The following is a 17,665-nucleotide window of genomic DNA, read 5'->3' as shown; positions in this document are numbered from 1 at the left end:
AACGTAATCAAATACGCCAGCGCCCACTGGATTTGACGACGCATTATGCGCGCCCGCCCCATGAGTCATCGTTTTTTGGCTTCTCGGCGATACGAATGAACGAAAATACAATGCAGTCCATTCATTGAACGCGGCGAGCAAAATCACGCTCTGGAAGCGTCGTCGATCGACGGGCGAGAAGCCATTATTTAATAACAGAGAACTCATTGTTTAATTTTATTGCGTGTCCTATATTTCGCTGGTAGAATAATGTCGTCGTGAATATTAATTACTAGCCCCGAAATAATATAATATTTTTATTGCTTTGTTATGAGAGACGCTGTAATAATAATTATTTTGTGCTTCTTGGGCCGCATATTACTAGGTGAAGGGTAATGCGCGGCAAGAGGCGTGTGATTATGGTTATGAATATACGCTTCTCACGCCGACTTCGCCCGCTTGTCCGTCTTGGTGGGCTTTATGCCTTAAACCATTCACGTTAGTACAATTTTTTTTCCATTTTTGGTATTGCCTGATTTTTAAAACTGGTATTTCGGTATCGAAAAATACTGGAATTCCGGTTTTCAAATACCGGTATTGCAATCTCTATATCGGACTAATCAGATAATTTTATAAAGGTCTTATAAAGCGCATCTGATATCTTTAATAAAGAAAATGCAGAAAATTAATATAACTAAAACTAGTACTAGTACTTTTTTAGTATAACATATAATCTTTTTTAAGTATTGTTCAACCCAATTCGGAAGACTGCAATGGGACAGAAACCAAAACAGCTGTAGAATAATCTACATGTTAAGCTTCGGTGGACGATGTCAAAAAATATTCCAGGGTAGCCGGTGCAGCCAATTAAATGAAACTTTTGCATAATAACAGAGAATGTTCTTATACAATGCTAGGACCGATATTGGGTTGTCATGCCACTGGCATCCAACAGGCGTTCTCTTAGTTATGTATACATACTAACTGTAATTTAAATGCTAGAAGATATCAATATTTGGCTACGTATTTTTTTCGACTTATACTTGGTGTGAATGAGAACGATGCAATTCTTGGTAGTACCTGTTGACTTGTGTGTCCCTGATAACTATCTTAGAAATTGGGAGCATCAGTTGCTTGTTCTCCCGAGGAGCAGAACTAACCTGCCATCGGTGATGCCAATTGGAAGGGCAATAACTCTGCTCAACCAAATCGTGAGAATCATACGTGAGAATGAGTATAGGTGGACGTTGTTTTATAAATTCTTAACTTAACTTAACTTAGCTCATTAGGTATGCTTCCATGCTTGATAATTTATATATTTTTTTTATAATTTTTGTACCCTTTACTGTACCATACTGTTTTTGTGATACTGCATATTATATTTATTTCTTCTTTATACTGTTTCTTTGTTTTAAAATGTCATGTCGTGAATGTCTTAAATTTATAATTTGCAATGTTCACGGTATGTAAAAATAAATAAATTTAAATTTGAATGATGATGAGTTAAAAGTTATAATTACCGGAACCACTTGATGAAATTGAACGTTCACACGGAAGGACTTTTCAAAGCTTTGAATTCACGAGGAAAGAGCAGGAAGATCACCATTTATCGAAGAGACATATCTGTAGAAGTCTTTCGAAAGACAAAGGACCAAAACTTTATTCCAAAATTCACTTAGACAACTTTGCATAAGAGTCTTGTAATAATAATTAATAATAGAAAACTTTTAATGACTTCAAAATCTATGTATAGTAAAGTATGGTGTCATAATATTAGACTAATTTGTGATATATACCTATGTGATAAAATTTTGAATATGCTTTTTACATTGAACTAACCTTCTAATACTCTAAAAACTATGTAAATAATCATTTTTGCTTATCTAATCGATATGACGTATACTTATTAATATGATCTCGGAATATGTCAAACTAGTTTTGAGTATGTGTGTACATGTATGTGTGTACATGAAAAAAAAATGAATTAATTTTAAATACGACATCGTTATAGATTAAGACTTGCGCATCGCATTAGTGTCAACTAAAATACGATAATGTGGTTGTGACAATTGAGTCGCTTATATTCATGACTCACATTTACTAATTTTGTCATTTTTGAGTTAAATATACTAAGTGATTTTAAATGTATTAATCTATATAAAGACAAATAGATGGTTAAATTCTAATGGATTCAAGTTCTGTATTATTCCATTTAAGTCGTTTTTGCGACCCGGGTTTCGCCTTTTGGCATCTTCAGGCGTCGTGTACACTCACAAAGTTAAATACACACTGACAACGAACATTCCTAACTCTAGCTTATATAATAAATCAATACAATAAAGTAGGTAGAAACTCCATTACCTACCTATCAAGTCAAAGGTCACAAAAAATACAATAAACAAATTATGAATAGTTGAAGTGTCAGTAAAAAACCTAATTAGTAAAAACCCTATATTATTAATAACAATACATTCGATAGCATATTATAATAAATCGTCAAAACCTAATAATAGATCATTATTCTTTATAAACAATAAAAATACTACACTCAAGAGGTGTAAATCGTCAATTCTAAGAAAAATCTTTAATGGAGTTAACTAATGAGATATTAGTCTTTAATAATACTCTTACATGGTACCTACTTTTTATAACATTATTAAAAAATATATATACGTATAAACTCGCCTAATATAATATCAAAAAACGACTTAAATATAATAGTACAGAGCTTGAATCCATTAGAATTTAAATTAAAATTCCATCAAGTACCTTCAGTCGATAGTATTAATATTATAAATAGTTGGTTATCAAAAGTTATGTCATCAAGGCCTTTCTAACCAATCAGAGAGTTCTATTTCTTTAATGTGCTGTGTGTATGTAGTTTTAGGATACATAGTATTTAAAAAAAATGTAAATCGACTCACTCACTCATAAATATTCAAGTTCAATAAAATTCTTCTAATTACAAAAAAACTGTGCTTTGGTGGTTTTTTACGATTATCTCAAAACACTATTTTTGGAATATAGCTATGAGTTATGACTCTAGGCAACTCATTTATTGAAACTTAGTCGCACGGTAGCTAATACAAATTGGCTGCATTACAATAATGATTTACTCTACGTTCGACAATCTCAATTAAATAAAACAGATTATTAATTTATAAGGAAATAGTATGGGTAGTTATTATTTCCTACTGAGGTTCATTTACCTCTCTGAATTCTAACGAAGGCTTATAAATAAAAGTAAGGCTAAAGCTTACACTAAGGAAATGAGTTGCAGGGGTGAGCCAAGTGTATTACCTGCTTATGTTGTATGATACCAATATAATAATTACAAACATTTAACTTTGTATATATGAATTAATACTAATTGCAATCATTGTATTTTATTGTTAATAATCCTGTATTTCACTTCATTCAGTAGTGAATTACTCTAGACAGAAGAGTGGCGCTTTTAAACTAAAAGCCCATAGGATATAGCGAAGCCAGGCGTGACTTGTAGAGGTTTTACACAACTCTATAACTGACATGTTATTGTCTATGGTCATTTATAGAGCATAGACAGTACCGCAACGGAAACGTACACAGTTGTCAATTAGAGTTTCTAAAATGTAGACATTCCGAGCAGCTCATCCATTCCATTAAAATATCTAAATTTAAAAGTATTATTATAAACCTTCACACTCAAAACATAGTTTAATATACTATCATTTTATCTTGCCGTGTAATCCGCATTTGTGCTTCATACTAAATTATAAATAATATATATCACACACAACGCAACCCTCTGGGACTGTCGGGGAGTGTTGATTGGCGAAACCTTCAGATCGATAGAACCATTAATAAAAAATATTTGCGAGTGGCGTAGTTACCTGAGCAACCCACGCCTCCCTTTCGCCCCGTCACATCTAGATTGCACTATGATGTATTTTGATTTAGTGGTCGTAGCGTTCAAACAATTGACGCCTTGCCGCCTCCTGTGCAATTTTGACGCATTAGAGTAATCGAAACTAGGTGTGACTCTCTGCAATGGCTACCTCTTAATTCGGCAGTTATTTTATTGATTAATTCTGATAGTTAAATAATCATGGATAATCACAGAACAGCTTATTAAAAACGTAAAACAAAAGCCAGTAACTATAGATCAAGACTTTGATGCCAGTTTTAGTTGATGATGGTCAGGTCATGAAACTCAAGAAATAAAAAGCCCTGAGAATGTCATCAAATATTAGCAATATTGAATGCGCGTTTTGTTTGCGTACCAATTTGTAATGAATGCATAAAATGACACAAACGTCACTATTGAAGATGATAGATTTTTTTAACACGTGTTTAAGTTTTCTTTAGATTTGTCCACAATTGATAATTGTACATTTTTACAGTCACACCCAGAATGTAACCCACTTTCTTTATTATTGAAGTTATACTTCTTTAGGCGCGTTTGGAAAATCAGATCAAAGTGTATTTTTGGCGTGTGACATGCAACACATAATTAATTTTTTTACACGAAAAAAATCGATTGGATTCGAACCACAATTGTTCGGTTATCAGTCGAACGCACTACCTTTACGCCACAGTATGATAAAGCAATCATGACAATTATACAGTATAATATTATAGTTCAGAATTTTTCCGTTGCCTAGGCAGCGAATTTATTATTGTCGGCCATTTGCAATTCCTTACGTAAACAAACTATTAAACGTCATAGTGGCAGTTGTTACTTTGAAAACAAAAACAACGATACATAATTATTTAATTTAGTAATATAAGTTAAAGTGTATAGAAATAAACCAACGGCGTTTCAATAAGCAGTCCTTTTTCTTGAGTGTGTAATTTAACAAGATGATTAAGAGTTAGTCGAAGAATCTAGGTTATTGTTTTTGTTTTGTTACGCGAAATAAGTATAACTTCTAATGCGCGTACATAAGTACACACACCGATTTTTTTTTTCTAAATAAACGTAAAAAAATAATGTAAACTAAAGCTTTTAAGTGAAATTTTATTTATTTTAACTCCTAATGCGCTTTTATGTAGTTATATTATTAGTCGTATTATACAGTAGTGAGGTTATTTATTTTCGTGAAACGATGCTTTGTAATATTTATGTTTTTTTGATTTATGAAAGCTTTTTAATTTATGAAAACTTTCAGTATACTCATACGTGGGTGTAAAAATTTCGGTATTTCTACCTACAAGCTAATGTTTATGTTAATTATACAATGTATCAGTTTATTAAAAATCAAATACAGGTTTTTCCGTTACTAAAATTGGGTTAAAAGCGGAGATTACTTGCAAAGGTGATGTGTGGAAAACTTGCCACCAGTGACGGAGGGTGGAGGTAGGCTATTAAGATCCGACATAAATAGTGCACACTAAACTTTGTCAGTCATAAGTATTTGTTTTCATTGAATTAAGACCATAATTTCCAGATGGTGTTGGTTAGTTTTCAGAATTTAATTGAAACCTGCGAAAACCAAACCATAATCATAGATAATCGTCAAAAATACTCTATCTATTGAATGTCTAAAATTATAGAATAATAATTTCTATCATTTTATAGTTTGGTTTAGGCAGAGCTTAATGGATTAAAAAAACAACAGGATGTGTAAAAGTATGTATTTCTAATTCAACGAAAACAAAAAAATAAATATGAATGAAAAAGTGTGCATAATTTTGTCGGATCGCTCAAAATATACCGAATCTTTTATGATTTGGATTAGGCAGGGTTTAATTGATTTTTAAAAATAAATCAACACCACCTGTAAATTTAAGTCTTAGTTCAATAAAAACAAATACTAATGACAAAACAAACAAAGTTTAAATTGCACTATTTATGTCAGATCTTAACAGCCTAGATATCTCCACTCTTCGCCACTGCTTGCCATTGTGGATAAATAAAATAGTGCGCAGTGGTTTGCCAATCCCACAACAGGCGTCCAAGATCTATATCGGATAATATAATATTATCAGAGTCTATAATAATGATTATGACACTTTCCTGAATCTTGTCATCTGAGCGCAAATATTTCGCTTGGCACTTCCCTACCTGGGGCGAAGGCCACCCCTTTCCACTGCCAACGGCCTGATTAGATATCAATTACCGATTGATAAGACAGGTATTCACGTTGCTTTAAACAAAGCCTCGCACCCTAGGGCACCAGAGTCTACGCCCACTCCTTAAACTTCTACATGAAAATGATACAATCTATAGTTTATTATCAAAAATATTTTCTCTTGATGAATAAGACTATCCACTCATCGAAAAATGATTCATAATAATTATACACCCCCATCAGAAATTTATGAAAGGAAGAATTGGGCAGTTGTTATCATGACGTGTGAATGATAATTATTTTTGATGTACTAAATCTAAACTAATCGTATTTTTTTGTATTTTGATCGTCATAATTTATATTTTGAATGCCATCATTATAGTTTTTTTAGTAGCTACCTAATATTTTTAAAATTTATAATTATCAAGCACTGTACAACCATACCAATGGTTTATTTGTTTTTTACACAATGGGTAGGGGAGGGGTATTTAGTGAGAATTCTCATTAGCTAATTTCATTAATTTCCCAACACATTACCTACTTTTATTGTCTACAAGTAATGTATATTTTATTATGCCTACCTACTTAATGTATTCGTAGTATATAAGTTGTTTACTTTTGTTTTGTTTTTTACAAACACTTAAAATATTTAAAATATTTAAAAAATGTTTTTAAATAATTACAATCTTCTTCCACGGCGCTACATCCCGGGGTGGGATTTGGCCTCCTCCACAACCGCTCTCCACTCATTCCGGTTTCTCGCCACACTTCTCCAGTTACCGGGTCTTCTTATATGAAGCCAGTCCACTTCTACGGCGTCAGCCCATCTCCTTCTTGGATGGCCTCTGGGTCTCTTCCGTTGGGGTAGCCACTTCGTCATGATCCTTGGCGCTCTAACTACAATAAAATAATTACAATATAAACAATAATTAACTTGATTCGCATTTGCCATTGGTGAAACTTGGGTCACAAAAATGATTCAAATTGAATGCTACAAAACTCAAATCAATTAGAATTTAAATTAAAATTACATCAAGTAGGTACCCTCAGTCGATTTAATGAAAACTGAATTATTTAAAATGTTTTGCCAGAAAGAATTTATTTGCATATTAATTAAAAGTAAGCCAATAAACATTTTAATTAATAAAAAATCTTTCAAACAATAATACGGGAACATAAATAACTTATCTCATAACGTTGTACTGAGAAATGTGTGGGAATTGTTAGAATATCAAAGTGCAAGTTGAACCTATATTATATATAATTATCGCGTAGCTTTTTCGAGCTTCTGAGTGATTATATTACATTGGATGGTCCAACATATTTAAACCCGATCAGGAGGCGTATTATAATATCAGCCAGAGTATTCTATGAGAAGTTCACGTTCTGCCAAAGTACATATCCACGATTGGCATGATAATATTCAAAGCAGTGAGTATTATCAGAAGGGAGGGGAGGGAACGTTTGGTAATTCCTCATGCATGGTGGGTTGGCTGATGACGTCGTCTGCTGTTAGGTAACTCTGGAGAGATAAAGAAAACATTGGATGGTTGTAGAGGACGACTTTTTGTTCAAAAGAGATTACAGTAGTTGTTACATTATAATTACAGCGATATAAAAAGTACAAAAAAATACGGTTAGAACGATCACCGTGAAGTAAGTAGTTTCTGAAAGGCTCTCCTTGCCTCACAAATAGTTTGTATCACCGAAATCGAAAATTTAGCCGGTGAATATTTATTTTTATTTAACTGATAATGATTTACGATTAATGATAACTTAGAGAATTGTTATTTGGTAAATGTCTTCAATTAATTATAGCTTATAATAATACAAAGTTTTGGTATGCTTGCTCAAAACTTATTGAATGGCAAAAAGGTAGGAATTGTTAGTCATTAAGGGTTGAATACGATTATATGCAACTTGTAAAAATGTAAAAGTTATCAAAGGGTAACTAAAAAAAATATTTCAGTGCTAGAAAATTGCTATACCTCGTAATATCAACCCTGCTCATATATCTATGAGTCGGTTCAATAATAATTTTGAATCTTTTCTGGTGGAGATTTCCGTAAGTAATGACACTTTTGAAGGTATTAATGTCTGGTCCACCATCGACAGTGCACACGAAAAATTTAAGTGTTCTTAAAAGTAGTCAACCTGCCAGTGTACATGAATATCAAGGGTGCTATCCGTGTCCACACACATCTGCCGTTCCATCCCGTATTCCATACAGTCCACTATTATTTACAACCAATATTACAAAATATCAGAGCTACAAACATTAATTACCCATCAACATAAAAGTCAAAAGTTTATTGATCCTTTAATATGACTGTTATTGTAGAATTATTAATATTTTATCATAATTTAAAAAAATATATCACATTAATTTTAAAACTGATTGTACCTAGGAGTTTGTATATAATAATATAAATTAATAAAATAATGTATGGTACTCGTACATTACCGTATTAGTCTATTTCATTTGTCTTATTATTAACTAATAGTTTTAATTTAAAACAATGCAGTACATGTACTACTCAATTGACATTGTATCTCATAACTCCAGTAGAACTATTCTAATACATTCCTTAACTCAAAAATCTTTTGTTAGTATCATTATTAACTTACCGGTTTCTATATGTCATTAAGTTTTTTTTTGTTTGATTTTTGAAGTTATGAATAATTACATATTGTGTAAAATTATATATCACACTGCAAAATTTTTACTACAATATGCGAACTGCTCGCTTCTTAAAAAATGAGCGTCTAAATAATTAGTAAAACTGTCGGAATGTCAGAAACACATCTCTCAGTGTAAAATTGCCTTCTTATTCTCATAATACGTAGGCTGTATCGTTATTTTTGCCACCCCACACCCCTTCTTTTCAACCCCCGTCTCATGTTTTCATGGCGCTAAGGGTGTCGGGTGTCAAAATAAAAGAGAGACGTCGCCAGGGATACCTGTCGATCAAGCAGGTAGAACCTTGGATGGGAGGCCACTCAGTAAATCTCAATGAAGCAGGAAGGCAATTCATTACTCATTTCTATACTTACGCAATTATAACAATATTGATTTTATTATTATGTACCTATTACGGTGAATAGTTAACAATATATTATAAATAGGACCTATATATGACTTCTATTCATTCGTTGTTTGATGGTAATAATTAAACATTTATTATGTATGTATTCAAAAATATTAGTTTATAGTTGATGATATGCGACCGACGAAGAATAATAGACTACATTTAATAATTATAAATTATTGGTGACGATTTTCAGTGGACTGTAGGAAAGGGGTTTTGCATGATGGGAGAGGGTGGTTACACAGGGATTCAGTCCACGCACTAACCTTTGATGTTGAGATAACTGCAGCTGGTTCTGGGTTCACGCACTCTCACAACTAGTATTATTACGGTTCGGCTTATCACTCTCACGGTTATACTGTACTTGTTTGGGAAGAAGATCGTACTGAATTTATGATAGACGCCACGTTTGCTCAAATCATGGAAAATGTAGGGGCAACGACGGTTGAAAGATAACTGATTGATGGAAGAGTCACCCTGTACACGCGACGTTTGACGGTAAAAGTAGTGACGCTCTCGTGGTGTACACTTAACAGATGTTTACGCAAACACGGTGGAATACTACTGGTGGTAGACTAATTGTTTATAACTTGCCTAGACGCACAATAATGGTTGTGGGAAGTAGGTTAGGAATTTGTATGGGATTAGGGCCACCATAATTGGCTTAAATAATTATTTTTTTATTTAATTGGCTGTAAAATGCGCTGTAGATCTTGGCCGTCCAATGAAGAGGATATTTTGTAACAGATTTTTATTTAAGAGAAATGGATGTTAGTCACTTACTAAAGCTTTTATGATCGCGCGCTGGGCTTTAAAATATATTGAAAAACAATGTGTAATTTTACAATAATGTCAGATCCAAGAATCGAATCCACGACTCACTACTTTTATTCAGACATTTTATTGCTCGGCCATTGCGGCTATAAATACAAGTGAGTCAAAATCAAAAGGGCTACTTACTATCAATCATTTATACATTGAGGTATACGTATAAAATAGTGACACAGTTTTAGTAAGTTTTTGAACAGCATTTCCGATACATAATATGATGAGACTCCTTTTGCTTCTGTATCATAACTAATTACCAAAATTATAAAGTTAGTCTTGTGGCGAGTCGGGAAGATTTAATTTCCATGTTGGCATCACTAAAAGACTGAGCGACGCACCAATGCATAAACCCTCCTTTTATAAAACATCTCCAAAAATTTTATATTGAATTTTAGAAAAATATATAAGATCAATTTATTATTATAATGGTGATATATTTAACAAGTTAACTGCACGATAGGCAGTACCATGAAATATCACACCATTTCTAGGATGTGATTGTATACATAGCGCAAAGTTACGATATGAGTTTTAATAATTGCTTGTGAGTGGTACATATTATAAATGAGAATTTATGAAAAAATAAATAATTTGAAAAAATATCGTGTTTCGGGTAGAAAATGATTGTATTAATAGCATACCCAAAAAGAAAACGAGTGGGAAAATTCTTTAGTCTTTCATTGTTAGAAAGAAAAAATCCATACGCAATATAAAATCGAAGAAATTCACCCTGGAACCAATCCCGCTCCATTATATGGATTCCAATTAAAACTGACATACGTCATAGGTATTCGAGAATACAATTGTATTTAAGCTCTGCCGTTATATAAAAACATCATTGAAGTATAAATAAAACGATATTAATATACTTTTGAAGAGAATGTTATTTCATCATCATCATCATCAGGGGCGCGACAACCCAGTGTGGGTCTTGGCCTCCTCCAACAGCTCCCTCCACCTGTTCCTATCCAGTGTGGCCGCTTTCCAATTCGGTACCTCCAGAACACGGCAGTCACTGACAGCTCCATCCAACCAGCGAATCTTTGGCCTGCCTCTTCTTCTACGCCCTATTGGATAACTGGAGTGGAGTGCACATGACCTAGCCATCGCAGTCTCCCAATCTTAATCTCAAACCTCCATCTCCCCCTTCTTCTCTTCCAATTGGTGCCGTCCCTGATCGGTCCATATATACGGCGGAGAATTTTTCTTTCAAAAATGTTCAGGGCTTGTTCATTTCGCAGAGTTAATGTCCAGGTTTCCGATGCGTAGGTGAGTACTGGCTTTACAAGTGTCCTGTAAAGAATGCTTTTAGTTCGGCGAGATAGTATGCGGGAGAATGTTATTTAGGTATATGCAAGCGGGGCGGTTATCGTGGATTATTTTATAGAATTGAGAGAAAAGCTTGTAAATACATTTTGGAAAATATTTCAAACCTTTAAAGAGAATGTTATTTAAAGGCTTGAAATATTTTCCAAAATCTATTTACAAGCTTTTCTCTCAATCCTATAAAATAATCCACGATAACCTCCCCGCTTGCATGTACCTAATATTATGGAAGGTGCAGTTTACGTTTCGCAAAACGTGATTGGCCAAATTGCCCTTTAGGCATACATTGAGGGAGGACAAAGGAATCTTTCGAGAATGCTTTTTCCCCAATCGGTTTGATATTGGAGAGCTTTTTGTTAGTACGGAAGCTCGCATGAAAGAAAGCTCAGCCACTTCGCGAATGAAACAAAACGTTTACCCGTCTAAACACACGATAGCTTGAAATCGACCGATGAGCATTTTATTTTTAAAGCGTTTTTTCGTTGTTAATTTATTTTTACTATAAATAAAAATATTTTGAAAATTAATATTATCGATTGCTGGAATTTGAAGTAAAATTGTAATTGATTTAAGTTTTATACTATTAGATAATTTGGGCTATTTTTTGTGACCTGGGCTTCGACACTAAATGTTTTGTGAGAGTGAATTTGCCATTAGTGTTATTATACATAAGACTCGATGGAGGGCGATCGGGTGCTACATGATTTCCGTATTGTTATTCAGAGTAGAAGGCTGGACGAGAAGTGTATAATAAGAAAATGGAGGTTTTTGAGATGTGCAAGTATTGGCGTACCACGAATATAATATCGTCACCTCAACACTACAACTAGATAGCTCTGATTTAGTTATTTTTGGGAAAATGAAATTTAAACTTTACTTGATTAACATAAATCTAGGCTATAATTATTTTATAAAATAAAAATGAATAATTACAAGATAAAAAGAACTTTTTATATACAACGTTTTTAAATTTTCTGTTGAATCATATAAACTTGACTTGACTAGCTTAAACGATCAAAAAAAGTTGTATTTGATAGAAATAATACTGAAATGTCATTTTGACATTTCATATTATATTTCCATAGTAACGCACGTATATATTAATAATTTAGTTGCTAGGACACCAGATGACAATCAATATTGGTGTCTAAATAACTTTTCATACAAAACAGAATTAACTGAAAATGAATTCAATTCTACTTAAAGAAGGCTAAAAGTATTAAAAAATGCATTGACATCGTGTTCTGATCGGAAAGTTAGTTAAAATCGATTGCAAGATTTGTACCGGACAAAGAACCACCGGACAAATAAGAATACGAGCTAAGAAAACCGTTGTAAAAATAGTGCGTGTCTAATTGGGAACAATTAAATAATATTCAATTGTATGCAAAAATATTGTAGATAATATATTGTTTTATTTATTGAATGCATTTATGATTTTAATGTTATCTGATATAATTATTTAAACTCAAAATTAATACAGTTCCCATTAACGTCTGACTTACTTAGTTGTGTCATTTTGTAGAGAAGAAACTGTAGAAACATATTCAATAGCTACCTAAAAAATAGCAAAAATCAAGTTATCAAGTTGCAGTATTGAGGTGACAATATATTATATAATATCTAAGCTAATCATATTACCAATGAAGAGTTTTGATGCTAACCAATAGAGAACTTATTTATAGCTAGGCACTAAAAGCTGCATACTTCAGTCATTTTTTTCACAACAAGAAGTGTGATTTAATCTAACTAACTCTAAATGCAGGATAAGGTAGACAGAGGATAGCAGAAATATAGGCAGAATATATTGACTTGACTACGTAACTTCTATAAGTGGCTCAATGATAAATACCTCATTACATCTCATGGGCTTTCTTATTTTTGAATAAATTGATTTTATTGTACCTCAATATTTTTGAGCTTTTTTTCAATATTTTAAAGCGATAATAGCTTAGTACCTACAGGTTTTCTTAAGTTATTTCGGTACAGTTTTCGGAACAAGGTTACGCGCTGGTAAAATAGATAGTTTTTTTAATGTGTAAACCAATATTAATGTGAAGATACGGCACGAACTTGGAAACTTTACACGAAAACGATAGATACAGAAAGAGATAAATAATAAACACTGTATATTTATTATACGTCGGGTTTTAAAAAAATATTGTAATGGTAGGTGTTTATATATTATAAAGATAGTAAAAATATTTTATGGTAAAAGTAACCCTACGTATTATACCGCGGTAAAGACTCCTTACTAAGCTATTATTGAAAGCCTGAATAATGCAGATATATTTTAGATTACAATATATTAGTAACATACCGTCAGATGCATCGATAATATCAATATGTAATAATATAATAATTGAATACGTGTATTAATTAAGGCGCTAAGTACCAAAAAAATTAAATTGACATTTTTATAGAAAAATGTGCTACATACCAACGCCAATAATGTCAAATATGGTTTAAGTGCCTCAAACAAGTCAAAAAAATACAGCAAAATATTTAAATCCGGCGACGTTGTAAGTCCGTTGGCGTGTTTTATTTATAATGGTGTAAGTACCACTGCAGTGGTCAACGGCATTCAATATAAAATGGCTGACGACGGTATGGAAGCTGCCGAGATTGCTTCACACTGTGAAAACACATTTTTCAAAAGGTCTGCTTCATGTAATTTTACTGCAATAACTCAGTATTTTGTAACCACAAGCAATACTACTTTTTGGTACTTAGAGCCTTAATTTTAATACACGTATTCAATGTCGCAATATACTACCTACAGGTACGCTACATAGTATATTTTATTTCAATTTTTTTTAAACATATTGTGGACATTACAGATTTAAGTTTAAGACGTTCAAAACATGACATGAAACATTATTATAAAGAAAAAAGTAAGAAAAACGATAAAAATGAAAATGTAAAAAGAGAATATAACATAAACATTCAAAAGCAGTGAAAATACAATTATATATATATATAAGTTCAAAGAAGTACACCGAGTTTGCTAAGGAAACCCTATTTTAAGAATTTATAAAATAGCGTCTACTTAAACTCACGCTCACGCAAGTGGAATTTATCAACACCTGAAGCAATGTTAACCGCCTCCCCCCAGCATCCACATCCACCATCACAATCATTTCACCAATCAACAATTACAGTCTACTATGAAAAACGTAATCAGTTTCTTTATGATGATTTTTAACTAGCCAGACAAGATCATGACGTAAATATTAATATATGGCACAAAAAGTCCCGTAATACTCGGATCTATGCAGGCCTTTTGTGATTAATAAGACAATTTCATAATACGAATGAACAATTTTACCATTCTAAATTATTATTAATATTAATAGCAGGTATATAAAACATCCACGCCAAATACGAATATTGTAATTGACTGACAGGTCGTGGAAAGTGTAACCCAATACAAATAGGTACATATTTAGGATATAGGTAAATGAGAAGTGGGATCTCTCTAACAAACAAACATAAAACAGATATAATAGAGCATTTATCAAAATCATCCTTAGTAAGAGAAACCAGACATAGATATTCAAAACAATAGATTATTTTCCATGGTTTAGAGATACCAACGTAAAATAAAAGAAATTTCCCAGAACGTTGAGTCTTGGTTTCGTTGTATCCCCATTGTTTGACTTGTGGTTGTTATTGACATCATCAAACAAAATAAGACCAAAATATACTGCATATCGTCATAAGTACGAAACTGCAGTATTTCGTATCTAACAGAGATGGACGTCATATTTCATGATTTAAGACATTGGTAATTATTGATCCAATTTAATTTCCACTAAACTATTCCCGGTAGTAAACATTTAAAATATCACTCTGATGATGAGTGATAAGGCATGGTATTCATTGAAGATTGATCATCGGTCCAATATCGACTAGATTATTCATTATTACCATGGCGTTATGCAGCATGAGACTTCTCGATTTGCTAGACTAGCATGTTAATAAATTCCAATAGTCGCGGTATGTGAAGAATTTGCATATTGTTATTGAAACTATGCCTTTCAAAGCTCAAACTTTCAAGTTAATAAAATGAACTTTGTTCGTTACAAGAAAACTTTCGGCGCTGCATCATCAAAAAGCTCCTACTAGAAATGCTTGTTACTTTCCGCGCATATTGGAAATAATTCAGCATTATGTATAGAAGAAAGCTTTTAAATCAGGATTTTTAAAATATAAAACTGTAAATTAAAATTAACTTCACTCATGCACTATACATATAAATTCTTTTGCATATATATTCCAACTACTTTATTCTTGAATATGCCAGCCTTATTTGGTGTCTTAACAGTTTTGTCCACGCAATTAAGTTGGATTGAGTCCACAATAGATTTCTTAGATATCTCCGCTTAAGGACATACTGATTCTTACCATATGATAATGATAATAAAATGAATTTTCCGACTAGTTTTCTTCTAGGTATGCTATCAATGCAATCCTTGTCCACCCAAAGAGTGATTGCTCTTTTAAAGCATTTATTTTTTATTTTTTCGTAGGTTCATTTATACTTACTTAACTGGCAAATAATAATTTTCATGTTCCCACCAATATCACTAGCAACTTTACGGTCTTACACTGGTTTCAAGTTATGTAAAATACTTTAATGTAAAATACTTTAATGTAATATTTATAGGAAGTAATGGTACATTTAAGTTAATGGCCCCACTAAACCAGTCTGTCCCGCACCAAACCCTGTATTGATCGGGCGTATCACGGGAATATCTCAGGCACCTACTCAAGACCGTCACCATGCATTTGAATGTGCTCACAGAATTTACATGGCATTATGTTAAAATGACCCGTTGGAGAAAAGATTACGTAGAGGCAAAATTAAAAATTGTAAAAAAAGTAATAAACAAAAGCTAAAACAAAACTGCCGAAAAAAATCTCTGAAGAAATCTTCACGTTGGCATTATGACAAAGCAAATGTTCTAAATGCAACAAAATTAGTTTTTCTAGCAACCAGGTCGGATGCTCTGATGTGCCAACAGCTGTTTGAACCGATTTGAGCAGCTTTTTCTTTTCCACATAGATTTAGAATATTCTCAGACGATTTGGTTTGCATCCTGTATTTCTCCGCCGCACCACATTTCTACGCCATGTAGTATCGGTGCATAGTAATAAGTCTTGTATCAAGTAAAGAGAATTTTTTTATTACTACCCCAGTTGCCAAAACATTTTGTCACGTCTATGCTTGTAGGGTATTCAGAGACAAAGAATTTGGTATCTACATAATGGTTACGCAAGGTATTAGGTAGTGATATATACATAATCACTACCTAAAGCTTTCTGCACCTTAAAGTCAATGTAAGCCAGTAAATGACTAAATCAACATTAAAACTGACCACCTACTTCAAATGTAATGGAATCTATTCACACTTATAGGTTAACAGCAAATGCAGACTGTGTGAGTGCACCCTACCATATCTCTTCAGCTAACAGATATAGTAGTAAATGAACATCAACGCGAAATGAGAAGGTTCAATGAAGTATGTTTAGGGGATTCGTGAAGGGGTAGAATGAAGCACTAGTAGCCACTAGGTGCACATTAATTTTATAGTTGAACACAATTAATACGAGTATTATTTCCACAATTGTTTTATGTAGGTAGGTATTAGATTAAACTATTTCAAATTCTTTATACTCAATGATATTTTATCAAATATTTTGTAGCATTTCTTTTAAGTGCATTATTTTAAATATAATAAGGTGTTTATAAAAAATATTGTTCTACGATCAATATTTTTGTTGTTTTTTATTTATTGCCGTCTTTGATATTAAACGAGCTGTCATAATAGTTACTTAACTTAACTTAACTTAACACAGAAAATCGAGTCTTAGGGGAACATTGGTCCGACCGCGTTACAAACACTGGAGACGCTTCACGTGGGTGGGACGTATGTTCCGAATGCCGCCAGAGAGTGCGGCGCTCCACACCTTTGTGGCTATTCCTCATTCTGTAGTGGTGCTACAAAAACGATCTACGCACTGTAGGTCTGATAAGGCGAAAGGAGCGAAATTTGACGATGGACCGAGGGGAATGACGCGATCTTGCATTTACCCTATGCCCTAATACTAGGGTTGTGGCATGGTGAAGTAAGTATGTAATGCCGTATCTTTTATGAAATATATATTTTATAAAATATGGACTACACTGTAAAAGATTTTATAAAAGATATTTGTCAAAAATATTTTATAGTTGTATAAACACCAGTATTAAGACTGCATTACTATTTAACGAAGCTGCTTATGTATTGTTATTTAAAAAGTGTCGAGCTTATTCAGTTGAGTAATAATTAATATTGTGAGCATACCGAAAACAGTTTTGATATAACACTTATAAATAAAATTGAT

Source organism: Rhyacophila brunnea, unplaced genomic scaffold, assembly GCF_057557595.1.
Source record: "Rhyacophila brunnea isolate RB1 unplaced genomic scaffold, BYU_Rbru_1.0 scaffold_20, whole genome shotgun sequence".
Lineage (NCBI taxonomy): Eukaryota > Metazoa > Arthropoda > Insecta > Trichoptera > Rhyacophilidae > Rhyacophila > Rhyacophila brunnea.
This window is presented reverse-complemented; position numbering follows the sequence as displayed.